The sequence below is a fragment of the Pipra filicauda genome, unplaced genomic scaffold (genome assembly GCF_003945595.2).
Source record: "Pipra filicauda isolate LSUMZ 115617 unplaced genomic scaffold, ASM394559v2 scaffold16_size7369187_pilon, whole genome shotgun sequence".
Taxonomy (NCBI): Eukaryota; Metazoa; Chordata; class Aves; order Passeriformes; family Pipridae; genus Pipra; species Pipra filicauda.
Genome location: NW_024104207.1, coordinates 2167370 through 2180571, shown reverse-complemented (window position 1 = coordinate 2180571; position 13202 = coordinate 2167370).

Below are 13202 nucleotides of genomic sequence, written 5' to 3'. Positions count from 1 at the left end.
ATGTTTGATAACAAGCCTATTGACCATAACACTACCTGATAAAATAATTTGAAAATTCTTTTGAAATTTCCTGTGTATGATTTATATGGGTATTTAAACAGTCAACAGTTTTCATGTTAAACATTGCAATTGCTTTTGAAAACATCCTTACCTCAATCTAAATCACATCAGGCTGCTAAAGTTATTTTAGAGAGAATAAAAAGACTACAGAAGGAAAAACTCTCATCACTGATATGATGTATCCACATTAATGAATTCTCACTCTTTTTCTGGGAGATACCATTTTATTTCTGTCAGTCAGCAAAGTATCGATCAAGTGCATTCAAGCAGTTATTACCAAAAAAGTAAAAAGCACTTACATCAAACATGAGGGCTTGTCATCTTACCAAAGGCTCCTGCGCATTTAATCAGGAGCAGCAGATAAAATACTGGTGTTTCTCATTCAGAATTTTTTTTAAACTTTCTGCTGGAATGGGGCCATGGGTTTAGGTTCATATATATGTACATATCTAATGAAAATTAGAATAAATACATTGCCAAAGAAATCAAGCAAATATGCATTTATATCCTGTATATATATTGTTCGCATTATTGTAGATTTTACAAAAAGAGTATTTGTAACTTCAGCATTTTTCTTTATCAACCTGGACTTAGAAAGAAATCTGAAGAGAATATTACTTAATATTTATGTAACAATAATTAAATATATCTGTAACTGCTGTTCCAACTGTTCTAAGGATGGAAATCCAACATATTATTCCTTGAATATAGAATCATAGAACAGAATCATAGAATCGATTGGGTTGGAAAAGACCTCCGAGATCATCGAGTCCAACCCTTGGTCCAAATCCAGTCCATTTACTAGATCATGGCACTCAGTGCCACGTCCAATCTGCGTTTAAAAATCTCCAGGGATGGTGAATGCACCACCTCTCTGGGCAGCCCATTCCAATGCCTGATTACTCTCTCTGTAAAGAATTTTCTCCTGATATCCAACTTAAATTTCCCCTGGTGGAGCTTAAGCCCGTGCCCCCTTGTCCTATTGCTGAGTGCCTGAGAGAAGAGACCAACCCCCACCTGGCTAGAACTTCCCTTCAGGTAGTTATAGACGGCGATGAGGTCACCTCTGAGCCTCCTCTTCTCCAGGCTAAACAACCCCAGCTCCCTCAGCCTCTCCCCATAGGACTTATGCTCCAGTCCCTTCACCAGCCTTGTTGCTCTTTCATTCAGTGAACTCCCTTGAACTTCAAAATGCCTAATGACCTTGCAAATATTTAAAAATAAGTATGATCTTGACAGTAGTTGTTTGTATCCTGTCTTATGTGTCAGTACAGTAAGGTGCAGAATAAAAAAAACACCTTTCCCCCAAAGTCTGTTCTTTAGAAAAGATGACCTTGTTTTTCTCCAGTACCAGAGTATTTTTTTCCTGTTTTCTTTTATGGTTAGAAAACATTATTTTTCATTCTGTTTTCATAAGAATGATTGGAATGAGTTCGTCTATGCAGTCTGAGATAGGCCCTGTATTTTAGGTATTTATCAGTCTAGGAAATACTTTTTCCAGCCTGCCTGCCAGCAACTTACATTCAAACTTATCAGTGAAATAGACTACAAGGCAGTGAATAACTTTAGAGATCCTGACCAGGTTCTGTCCTTGCCTTATGTTCTGTCCTTGTCTCACAGATAGGATCTAGGAAAATTTAAGCATTTTTGGCAAAAGTTAAAATACCTTTGCTACAAAGAAGTTTGGGCATTTTTTATTTTTTTTTTTTTTAGAGCCCACTGAATGCCTGATGGGACCTGGGTCACTGCCTGTTTCGTCTTGTAGTTCACACTGGCTTAAGCTGTAGTTTTTTTCCTAATTATATCAGATAGGAGTTTTGGCCTATGAGCTGGGCATTCAAACATTTGTGACCCTTCAGGTCCCTTTTTCCAGGAAGTCCTTAAGGAACCCTAGACTTGAGTTTCTGGTTTTGCCTTTCTATAAAGGTTATCAAAGTGTGAAGCTCTGGATAAAGGTTTGTATGTAAGGCTTATTTTCTTCAGCCTTTGTTTTGCTTAAATACTTATGTGTTGAACCTACTGTAAACATTTTCATATAGTTTCCCAAGACTTAAGGCTTGATATTTTATCTTTTTCAGTATGTATTTTGTTGGCAAAATATATACCTGATAAAAATTTACAGAAGTTTTCTGGTTTTGGTTTAAAAGACTGTTCAAGGCACTAATAAACTTGACAAGTGACTTTGAAAGTTTCTTTAGGTGTCAAAAATCTGGAAATAAAGATACAGTGTCTCTCTGAGAATCTTGTAGGAATAATTGCTAAACCTAGTGCTTGTTTTGTTTCACACACCTCTTCATATCATCTTTGATAGGCACTATTAGGCACTCTGAATACTTTTTTAAAGCAGGCTCAGAAACCTACACAAGCCTTAAAATATTAATTTCCTAAAATCTTATTAAATTATGCATATCTCATTACAGAGCTGGTTTTACTTTAATGCTGAGATTCCAAAGGGGAAAATAAGGAAGCAGCAGAAATTTCAGAAATTCTTGTGATATTTTAATTTCAGCACCATGAAAACTGGAAAAGCAACCATGGTTTAGCAAGACCAAATCTCTGGCTTTTTTTGCAGTGATTTCTCTATGTCTCCATTTCAGAAAATTCTTGCTCTGATGAAGAAAGTTGTACCACAGATAATAGTACCCTTTAACATTTAGGTGTTGTAACATAGTAAGGGTAGGGTATTAACACTGTTATCTTTGGATGGTGGCTTGGGGAAATATAACAGCAGCATCTGAGTACCCACAAGGAGGCCATTGATGAGATGGACCCACCAGTACATAGTGGAAGGATGAGAAATAATAGACATAAGTTGAAATGAGAGATTCAGGCTGGATTTAAAAAACAAAACAAAACAACTTTTTTTTAAAGATACCTTGCTATCTCTGCCCTTAGAGATTTTTGATACCCAGTTGGCAGCTGGCAAGATCCAAAGTAATCTGATCTGACTTGATGCCTGACCACGCTTTGAGAAGGAATTTGAACTAGAGATCTTCTGAGGTCTTTTCCAACACAGATCAGCCTATGGTCCTACAAAGACTCTCTGTTTGGTAAGTTAAAGATCATCTGGTCCAGTCTGTCCTATGGAAGAGTGTTGCAAATACGAAATGTGTTTCATTCTCTTCTTATGATCCAGAAACACAGTACAGCTGGTAACCACTGTGCTGGCAGGTCGAATGTAAATGTGTTGCAGTACAGAATACACTGAAATTAAACCCAGAGAAAATAGTGCCTTCTGACATCGTTTCCTATTATTCTGTCCAGGTATCTTCCCTCTTCTTCAGCAGGGTGAGAGGGCTTACCCTGCTGCCACCTCTTTCCCTCCAGCTACAGTCCTTTCCATCAACCCCTGACCAAAGTAGATTCCTTTCAAGGAAAGAATTCCACTTTTGAACTCTATTACTTTCCTCTTTCAAGTAATTGTAGTATTGTCTTTTCTTCCCTCAGTGTTCTCCCTTAGGGGAATTTGTCTAGCTTTAATCCTCATACCACCCTCTTTCAAATAGCTTAAGATTTAATGCAAAAAACCTGTTTGTCAGCTTATGTTTCCAGCTACAGTTTTTTCTAGCCAGGCTGTTTAGGAAATCTTATGCCTTCCTTTGCAGATTGTAAAGTTTTGGGTTTGGCCTCCATGAAATATTCTTAGTGTAATTTCTGCTTTGCCTAGAGCTACCCTCTATCAATTCCCTATACATTTATCCTGGAAAACACAAAGCCGTGTTTCACACCTCTGAATACCTATAGTTCTCTGAAGAAATAAGTTTTAAGATCACTGTCCTGAACTATTTAATAATCTTGGGTTTGGGTCTTCCATTCTTCAATCCTTTTTTCATTGGACCCTTCATACCTTTTTTCCCAGTTTTTCTCCAGCCTAACTTTGTAGGAATTGCCATGTGATATATGCTTTCCCAGTGTGCAAGAAGGAGGTTTCTGCCTAAGCCTTTACACTATAATAAAAACAAGTTAAAATATTGAATGAAAATATTATTGGGATGTATTCAGAGAGCAAACTAGCAATTGCAGTAGTCTTGCACCGTCACCTATTTTCAGTTTACAAGTTCCCTGCTTTAGAATTTCTGTTAAACATCTATGAAGTTTTGTCTGCTTGCTTCTACTGTAAACTGGACTTCAAACTATAGTTCAAATAACCCCATAAAATTTTGAGTTAGTTTTCATGATCCATGTTTTTCAAGCGAACTTGATGAAATGAGACAAACAGTTCCCATCAAGTATCAAATGCATACTTTGAGCCTCAATAAAAACTTGAGATGGTACAAATGAAATTGATACCAGGATAACTTTGCCTTAGCTGCTGAATTCTGGCTGCCATCAGATAATACTGAAGTACTGAGTTCCAGAATAGTCTCTCATAAACCAGTTAGTATAAGACTTGCTTAAAAATCAGTCCTCACATGCACTGAAAAAGCTGAAGGATTTTGAATATGTTAGAGCAATTTTCTTCATTTTAGGCTAAAGTCTTCCTTCATGTCTCATGCTTCGTGACTGTTTGAGATATTGGTAACATCGTGTTGTTTCTGGATGATCCCACTTGCAGAGGGAGCAAAACCTCTATATGTACTTCTGTATAGCCATGTACTGCTGCTCAGCTTGTGTATGCGCAAACCTCCAGAGAGTCAAGGTGGCTATTCCTGCTGCCAGCCAGGCATCAGTGCGCAAAGATGTCCTCTCTGAAGCAGGCATCAATTACCAGCACTGCCTCATAGTCCTCTGGTAGAAAGCATACCTAGTCCAGACTCCAGCTCTGTTCTTTCACTCTCGCTCTTTTCAGCAGATCAGCTCCAAAGAGACTCCATCATTTGTCATCAGGACAGGATACTGCAGCCTTGCCTGCCATGGCCTTACAATCACATTAGTAAACAAATTTTTAAAGTAAGGAAGGGTCAGAACAGTCATCTTTCTTGTTTTCTGATGCAACACAGATAATGCCACTTCACAGAACAATTCCTAGATTCAAAATATCTTTATGATTCTTCATATTTGTGAGTCTAGAGATGCAGATGCACAAAAGGGAAACACCTGCTAAATTATTTTTGTCAGGAGACACCTACGTTTGACCTCAGTAACTTCCCATTAGTATCTTCTTGCAAACACCCAAAACTGTCTGCACTAATGAGGAAGCAGATTAGAAACACTATTTGGCACCTGTATCATGATCAGTCTGTAGCAGTTGTGCGTGTGTCAGTGTGAAGGTACTACTGAAAGTGCAGTGCGGTACAGCTCCGAGCATACAGTAGAAATGGAAAATGTGTATTTCCTGTAGAAGGAATCCTTTATTATTTGATGCAGCAGAATGGAAAGTTATCACCTGGAATAAACACACTCAAACATATAAAAAAGTTCTTACCTAAATTTACTCTGAATATCACAGAGAAAAGTGGTGGATGAAAGAAAATGTGGGAAACTGGACAAAGTAAGGGATCTGATGCCTATTTGCAAAACTGATCAAGGTGAACATGAATCAGCAACATGCCTTTGCAGCAAAGAAGGTTAATGGTATCCTGGGCTGCATTAACAGGAGTGTTATTAGTGGGCTAAGTGTTCTCTGAATACTCAGTACTGGTGAGGTCACCTCTGGAGTTTTGAGTCCGTTTCTGGGTTCTTTAGTACAAAAGAGATATGGACATACTGAAGAAAGTCCAGCAAATGACCACTAAGCTGGTAAAATGGCTGCAACATCTCTCATATGACAAAATGCTGAGAGAGCTGGGACTATTTAGCCTGGAGAAGGCTCAAAGACATCTCATCAATGAATTAAATATCCTAAGGGAAAGTAAAGATGGAGCCAGGTTATTTCCAGTGGTGCCCAGTGTCAGGAACACTGGTAGTGGGCACAAACTGAAACATGGAAGGCTTCATTCATGAGCAAACACTTTTGCACTGTGAAGGTGACAGCAGTGGAACAAGTTACCTGAAGAGGTTGTGGAGTCTCCACTCGTGAAGATATTAAAAAATCATCTAGACCTGATCCTGGGCAACCAGTTCTAGGTGATCCTGCTTGAGCAGGAGAGTTGGGCTGGGTAACCTTCACATGTCCCTTCCAACTTCAATCATTTCGTGATTCTGTAATTGCTGACTACAATTAGAGTAACTTACAGTAAATTAATACTGTACTTCGAAAGTGGCTTGGCTAAGACAACTTCAAGCTCAGTCACTGCACTGACACGAAATATTTTTGATTTATCTACTATATAGGGGGGTGATCAAAACAAAAATTGTCCCTCTGGTGACAGAATAGAAGTCTTTTGGTTTTTTCACTGTTCATATTATCCTGTACTGTGCTATCAAAACCAGATGCATTTTGCATCTGTTGGTGGAAGTTGACTTGAACAAAAATGAAATTCCAGTAGATTTATCAAAGGAAAAGAGCATTGTTATTTCTCTGAAATTTGTTCAATTCTTTCTTTCTGTCCATGCATAACCATAAATCTACCTGGTGTATTGACAACCAAATGTTTTCTGACCTGTGCCAAACACAGTCAAATAAATTTTAACTCCTTTGATGCACTGCTTTACCAAAAGTGAAGCCAGATGTTTCACAGGTGACCTGACAGAATACCATTACTTCCCAATTACCATAAATAAAAGACAAAGCTGTCACAAAGAGTGTGCAAAGATATATCATTCTAACATTCCTGAAGATTTAACCCTTCCTGACCAGTCACAAATTGAACATCTGAAGGATGTTCCTAGACTTAGTAATTAGACATAAGGATCTTGACATTATCAGTTCTCACTTTTCTCCATATTTAGATGCTTTGAAATTATGTGTTTAGGGGGATTGCAGTCATTTCAGAAGCTACATCTGTCACAGACAGACAGGCAAACAGACCTTCAGCAGCACTTCAGAGTTATGCAGAAAGTACAATTCTGCCTCCTATTAGGCTCAATGAGAAGATAAATTGGTAGAATAGTATGCCCCTTGATACACTAGCAATAATCCAGTAGTCCTTTCTACTATAGATTTTTGCTAAGTCAGTGAGTTACTGAACATAACAAAAGCTCTAAGGGTTCATATTTTGTATTTCTCTTTGTGACATAAGCTGGGATCTACAAGTGTTTTCCAAAATTATAGTTTTAGCTTCAGGCATGGGTCCATTTATCTAATTATACTGTGCTCATGGCATATACATTGCTGCAAAGTAGGTGATCTCAGTGGTGATGGGATAATACATAAAAATAAGCATAAGAATACTAGAAATGTTTATGTATTTTGGAAAAAGCAACTCTTGCTCTAGGGTGATAGACAGAAGAAATATTTTCCAGATTCCACTAAATTCGTGGATTTATTCTGACTTTCATGGACTTTTGACTAGACCCAGTGCACACAAAATATTGAAGGAATATCAGATCCTAAAAGTGATTTAGAGTGGTTACAGTGAAAAAAATAGATGCAAAGACAGATGCTTTGAAGGATGAGTTCTGTATAAATATTTACATAATCAAGAGCTGGGTAATAAGACAATGCAATTATGTATCACTCTAGCAATTCAGTTTAAGCTGTAAAGAAGCAGGCCAAGAAAATTTCCAACCGGTATCTGCGGTTAGTGTTTGAGATCCAGATGGAATTTTCTGCTGACTAATGTAGCATCAGTGGTGAAAAGTCATCTATTATTTCAGTTGATGCCAGCTGGAATACAATTTGTAGTGCATTTTTCAGCTTAGATTCCCAAGGGGAAAAGGGTCACAATAGCCACTTCATGCTCATGTGCCCAGTGTGCCGTTCCACCAAGGAAAAGAAAAAATTTCTTCCTTACTCTGAAGTATCAAAGTTCACAAGGCCAAGGATGTACCGTTCACATCTGTACTTTTCTCAAGCAAAGTCTCTGGTTAGACAGTGGTCGTGGGGAGAAAAAGGTGATACCACCATTACTACTTCTGATCAGGAGCAATTTGTCCAACCTTTCATTTTTATATTAGATGAAAAAGCACAGCAAGAGGGGAAAGCAGATCTTGACTATCACATCTGTCCTCAGCACTTCTTACCATTTTTTCAGCTTCCCACTTTCTGTGCTTCCTTTTGGTGTTTCTTTTTCTGTAGCACTTTCTACCTCTGCAGTTTTTAGAATACTTGGGTGAACAAAATCAATGCAGTGGTCAATAGTGTACAGACATCTTGAACTCAGGCACATCTTCAGTGACTTCAGCCCTGTATTTCACTGTAGCTACCCCTTATAAATGCTTACTCTGACTACTGGACAGATCTGTACTGTTGTGAATTAACATACTCATTTCCTATACTTTTTAGTTAGCTTTTAATAAGCAGTTAAGAATAACTGGGGTTTCAGCAAGAGGATGCAATAGAGCTACACCATGGAAAAGGTCTGATACCCTTCATCCTCCTCCTGAATCTTAATGTGAACAGGCACAAAGTGCCATGCCACTCTGTACCCCACAAACACACACGTGTGAGTGTGAACACAGACACAACTGTCTTTGAAAAAGCATCTCTATGACTTTGAAATCCCAATATCTGCTGCCCTCATAATCCAAGAAAAGGCTATTTAAAGCAAATCATTTAGCCACATGAAACGGATTCTGCCTGCTTCTGCCTCCATTAAGACCTATTAGGCACAGAAGACAACTCACATCTAGAAATGCTCTGTGACTAGGTTTATCAGGTATAATTCATGAAATAGGAGACTCATGTATGGCTTGTTAGCAGTGAAGCAGCAAGAATAGTCCAGAATTAGTTGCACTTGTCTAGATTTAAAACAAAATAGATGTAAGAGCAACAACAATAACAACTGCCTTCCTTTTCAGCCTAAATGCTTCACAGATCTCTATAGCTTTGCAGTCACCAGAGAGGAGCAAAGACTAATAATGCTGAAGACTTGATTATGTTTTAATTTGCCTAAATCCACAAACCTTTCATTTCCCTGTCTTCTCATATCCTGGTTCACATTCATGCTCTTTTCTTTTATGATTTGGTATGCCCTTTTAGTTGCTGTAACATAGAGATGTATCCTAGATTTCAGAAGTGCATAAAGCCAACAAAATTCAACCCTCATGAAGGAAAAAGACATTGAGGTTTCCTTATATTTCTCCCACTAACACCACTCCTTATGATTTTGTCTTTCTAGACGGACATATTACTATCCAAGTGATCTTACAGCTCACTCATGGCTTCCTGCTACAGCCATTGGTATTTCATGAAAAGTTTAGATATTGCCAAAGAAAGATTTCCCTAAGCTTTACTGAGCTTTTTCAGTACAGTTGTTCTTTACCTGACCTTTGTTTTACAGTATTGAATTATTAAGTTGGTCTTCTTTCCTTATTTAACTTTTCTGTGCAAAAAAATTATTTTGACCAGTTGGGACCATTGGGCTGTATATTAGGGTCATGAAGCAAAGAGTACATGATGATCCATTAGTACCTTCTCATGGAGGTTCAAGGAGGAGAAACTGTTATCGGAAAACTCTAATGCAAGGAAAACATTCTTCTCATGCAGAAAAGTATGAAGTGTATATATTAATTTATGGTTTGCAATTTTATAGCCCCCGTGAATACAGATTTGATGGAAACAGAGCTTCACCCTTCAGAAGTGCGCTGCTGTTTCTTTTTCTTTTTCTTCTTTTTATTTTCCCCCTCCCACCCCCCCTTCAATGTACAGGGTTCAGCTTCCCACCCATTCTCATTCCCTCTTCTTCAAAGGAATGACACATGCAGATAGGACATATACTGAGCTTCTAGAAGACACTGTAAGTGCCCATGTCCAACCAAGTTTTGCTTTTCTTCATGAATATAAAAGGACAAAAGCAACAACCTGTAATTTTTCCTAGGAAAGGTGTTTATCACATAAAACAAGAACCTTACTTGCAGACTTTTTCCTCTAGATTAAAGCTTGTGATTATCCTTTTTTTGGGTATCATTCTCACATCACATGAGGATTAAGCTTGCCAGGTGTATTTTTCTCTTAGTATGCACTTACCAGAAGAAGGAAAGTATCATAATTGTGTCACATGCTATCTTCAGACCTATATCACCCCTGCTGCATAGTCTGGTATTTAGTATACTACATCATGAATCATTTGCTATCTCTTTTATTTGTATGTCATTACTTAAAATATATGTATTAAATTCTCAGTGCGTTTCAGACTCTCAAAGACGCAATTTCATGCCTGACAACTCCATAAAATATATTAGATATTTTCATTTCTTTTAAATTTAAACCAGAAACCTGGCTTCAGTGGATGTTTCAATTGGTTTTTTAAATCTCTCCAAGCTTGTGACATTTGTAACTGCGCAGATGTTAACCCAAACCATTCACCCATTCACCTTGGTAACAGCATACTTTTGGTTTTTATGCACTGGGCTGGACATCAAAGACATGTTTTTATTGCAGAGATTTTACTAGCCAAATCTGGATTCGTAACAGAGCTCATTCAGTAACAGCTGAATTGTGTAGACAGTTCTTCTTTGGGATAAAAACAGGTGAACTGTGATCAATCAAGTTCCAAATTGAAATCTTCCCTCCATCTCTGTTTCACTCCACCTCCCCACTCAGATTTTGGCTGGGATGGGACATATTCTGGAAAGAAATACTTTATTTGCTGTGCTTCTTACCATAGGAAGCCTCAGTCTTCCTACTGGAAGACCAACACATACACACACACATACACATCTTACCAGTGGAGACACTCAGGACCTCTACAGCTATGTTATCCAAAAGGAACCTTGTTAATGATGGATGTCTTGAACAGTTGTTTTTTTTTTTTTTTCTGAGAGAAACAGATGCCTTTAACACCTTGTATACACTGCCTTCCCAACCCTGTTCATATTGAGTTTCTGGCAGTTCATATGTATAGTGCTGGCTTGCCCTGTACTTACTCAAACCATTACCTCCTACTTCATTCCTTCCAGAAAGAAACAGCTGGTAAAATAATGGCTTCTCCCTTGGTATAGTCAAACCCTTTTTACCCACAATACATACTCACAAGGTCTCTACAAAAATGTTTAAATATTCAGGTGACTGCATGAGTAAGACTGAATATGTTACCTGATCTATGTAGGCATTACCCCAAATGCTTGTTCTGATACAATCAAGAGCTCTTGATGATCAGTAAGATGTGAGACAGGGATTCAAAAATTCTTTTGATAAAATATGGCTAAACTACATGTTCAGAAACATAAGCAATGTTCATTGTCATTTTCATTTGTCAAGCTTCATATAAGAACCCACTTCCATCAAACAAGTCAGGATACCAGCTGTTTCAGTAGATGTTATCAACCAGCTTTTATGGTGAATATTATTTCCATCTTATCTCTAAGAGAAAGAAATTAATAGAGGATGCTGTTGAATGACAGTTTAATAGTAATGATATCTTCAATTTATATAGTGCCTGCCATCCCAGAGCAATTTAAAAATAATATTCGTAAAAGAGTTACTCTGCCCATCCTTGAAATACCTCCATATCTCAGCTGGAGGTTGAGATACAAGCTGACAGCTGGCAAAGAACAGAAGGGAATCAGCAGGGGAAGGGCAATTTTGGCTGAAAATTCATGGACTTGGGAAACAACATCTCTTATGGAAAAAAAAACTAAACAAAACACAAAAAACCAACACCATGGAATCATTGAACTCCCCATAGAACAGAGTATTTTGGTCTTGTAAAAAGAAAGTTTGGTCATACAGAAAGCTTCTTGGGAGTTAATTATCTGCCACTAAAAGATGAAAGTGTATCCAAACTGACACTAGTATGCTGGAACATCAGAACCATGCTTGATACTGCAGATAGTGGTCATCCTGAGCGTCATTCTGCTCTAATTGCCCACGAACTGTCACGTCTCAACATCAGCATAGCTGCTCTCAGTGAAGTTCATCTCCATGAGGAAGGCAGCCTTAGAGAACACGGTGCTGGTTATACACTCTATTGGTCTGGTAAACCCAGAACTGAAAGACATCTCTCAGGAGCTGGCTTCATGATTAAAAACTCTATTGTCCCTAAACCTGAAAATCTGTCAACAGGTCATTCTGATCACATTATTTCCTTGTGCCTTCCACTACACAAAAAGCAATATGTTGTTCTCTTTAGTACATATACCCCAACTCTCCAAGCTGATCCTGTTGAAAAAGATAAATTTTACATCGACCTGCGCCCCTCTAACCAAAAGGTTCTCACAGATGATAAGATCGTTATCCTTGGTGATTTCAACGCCAGAGTAGGAAAGAACTCTGAAGCTTGGAAAAGAGTATTGGGCAAGCATGGTGTTGGAAATTGCAACGATAATGGTCAACTTCTGCTAGATTTTTGTGCGGAACAGCAGCTCACCATCACTAACACTATCTTTCAGCAGAAAAATAGTCGGAAGACAACCTGGATGCATCCTAAATCCAAGCATTGTCATCTCATTGATTATGTCTTGGTGCGACAGAGAGATGTTCACGATGTTCATCATACCCGCGCGATGCCTAGTGCAGAATGCCAAACATATCATTGACTTGTGCGTTATAAACTTAACTTCAACCTCAAGTTCAAACCTAAAAGGGGCAGTATCCCAAGGAGGAGGCTCCAAATTAACAATCTTCAAACAGCTACAGTGAGAGACAGCTTCCAGGCAAATCTTCAAACCAGGCTTGAAGATCATTCCATAGATCCCTCTTCTGGAGGGAGTGTTCTCTTCTGGAACACTTTGGCAACATATTAAAAATAGCATCCTGCAGTCCTCTGAAGAATCCTTAGGGTTCTCCTTCAAGAAGAATTGGGACTGGTTTGATGAAAACAATCAAGAGATCCAGGAACCGTTGAGGAAGAAGAGAACTGCTCACCAGGCACATCTTGGTCAACCACTTGTCATGTAAGAAAAGCAGCCTTTCATCTTGCGTGCAGCAAGCTCCAACAGAAATTTCGTGACATACAGAACAAGTAGTGGATCAATCTAGCAGAAAAGATTCAATTATGCACAGATTCGGGTGATTACAGAGGATTTTATGAGGCTTTGAAAACAGCGTATGGGCCTACATACCAGATCCAAAGTCCTCTACTCAGCGCAGATGGTCAAATGCTTCTGACAGATAAAACCTCCATTCTGAATCGATGGTCTGAACACTTTCAGACTCTTTTCAGTACTAGCCATGTAGTTCAAGACTCAGCAATTCGATACAATACACAAGAACTGGTGAA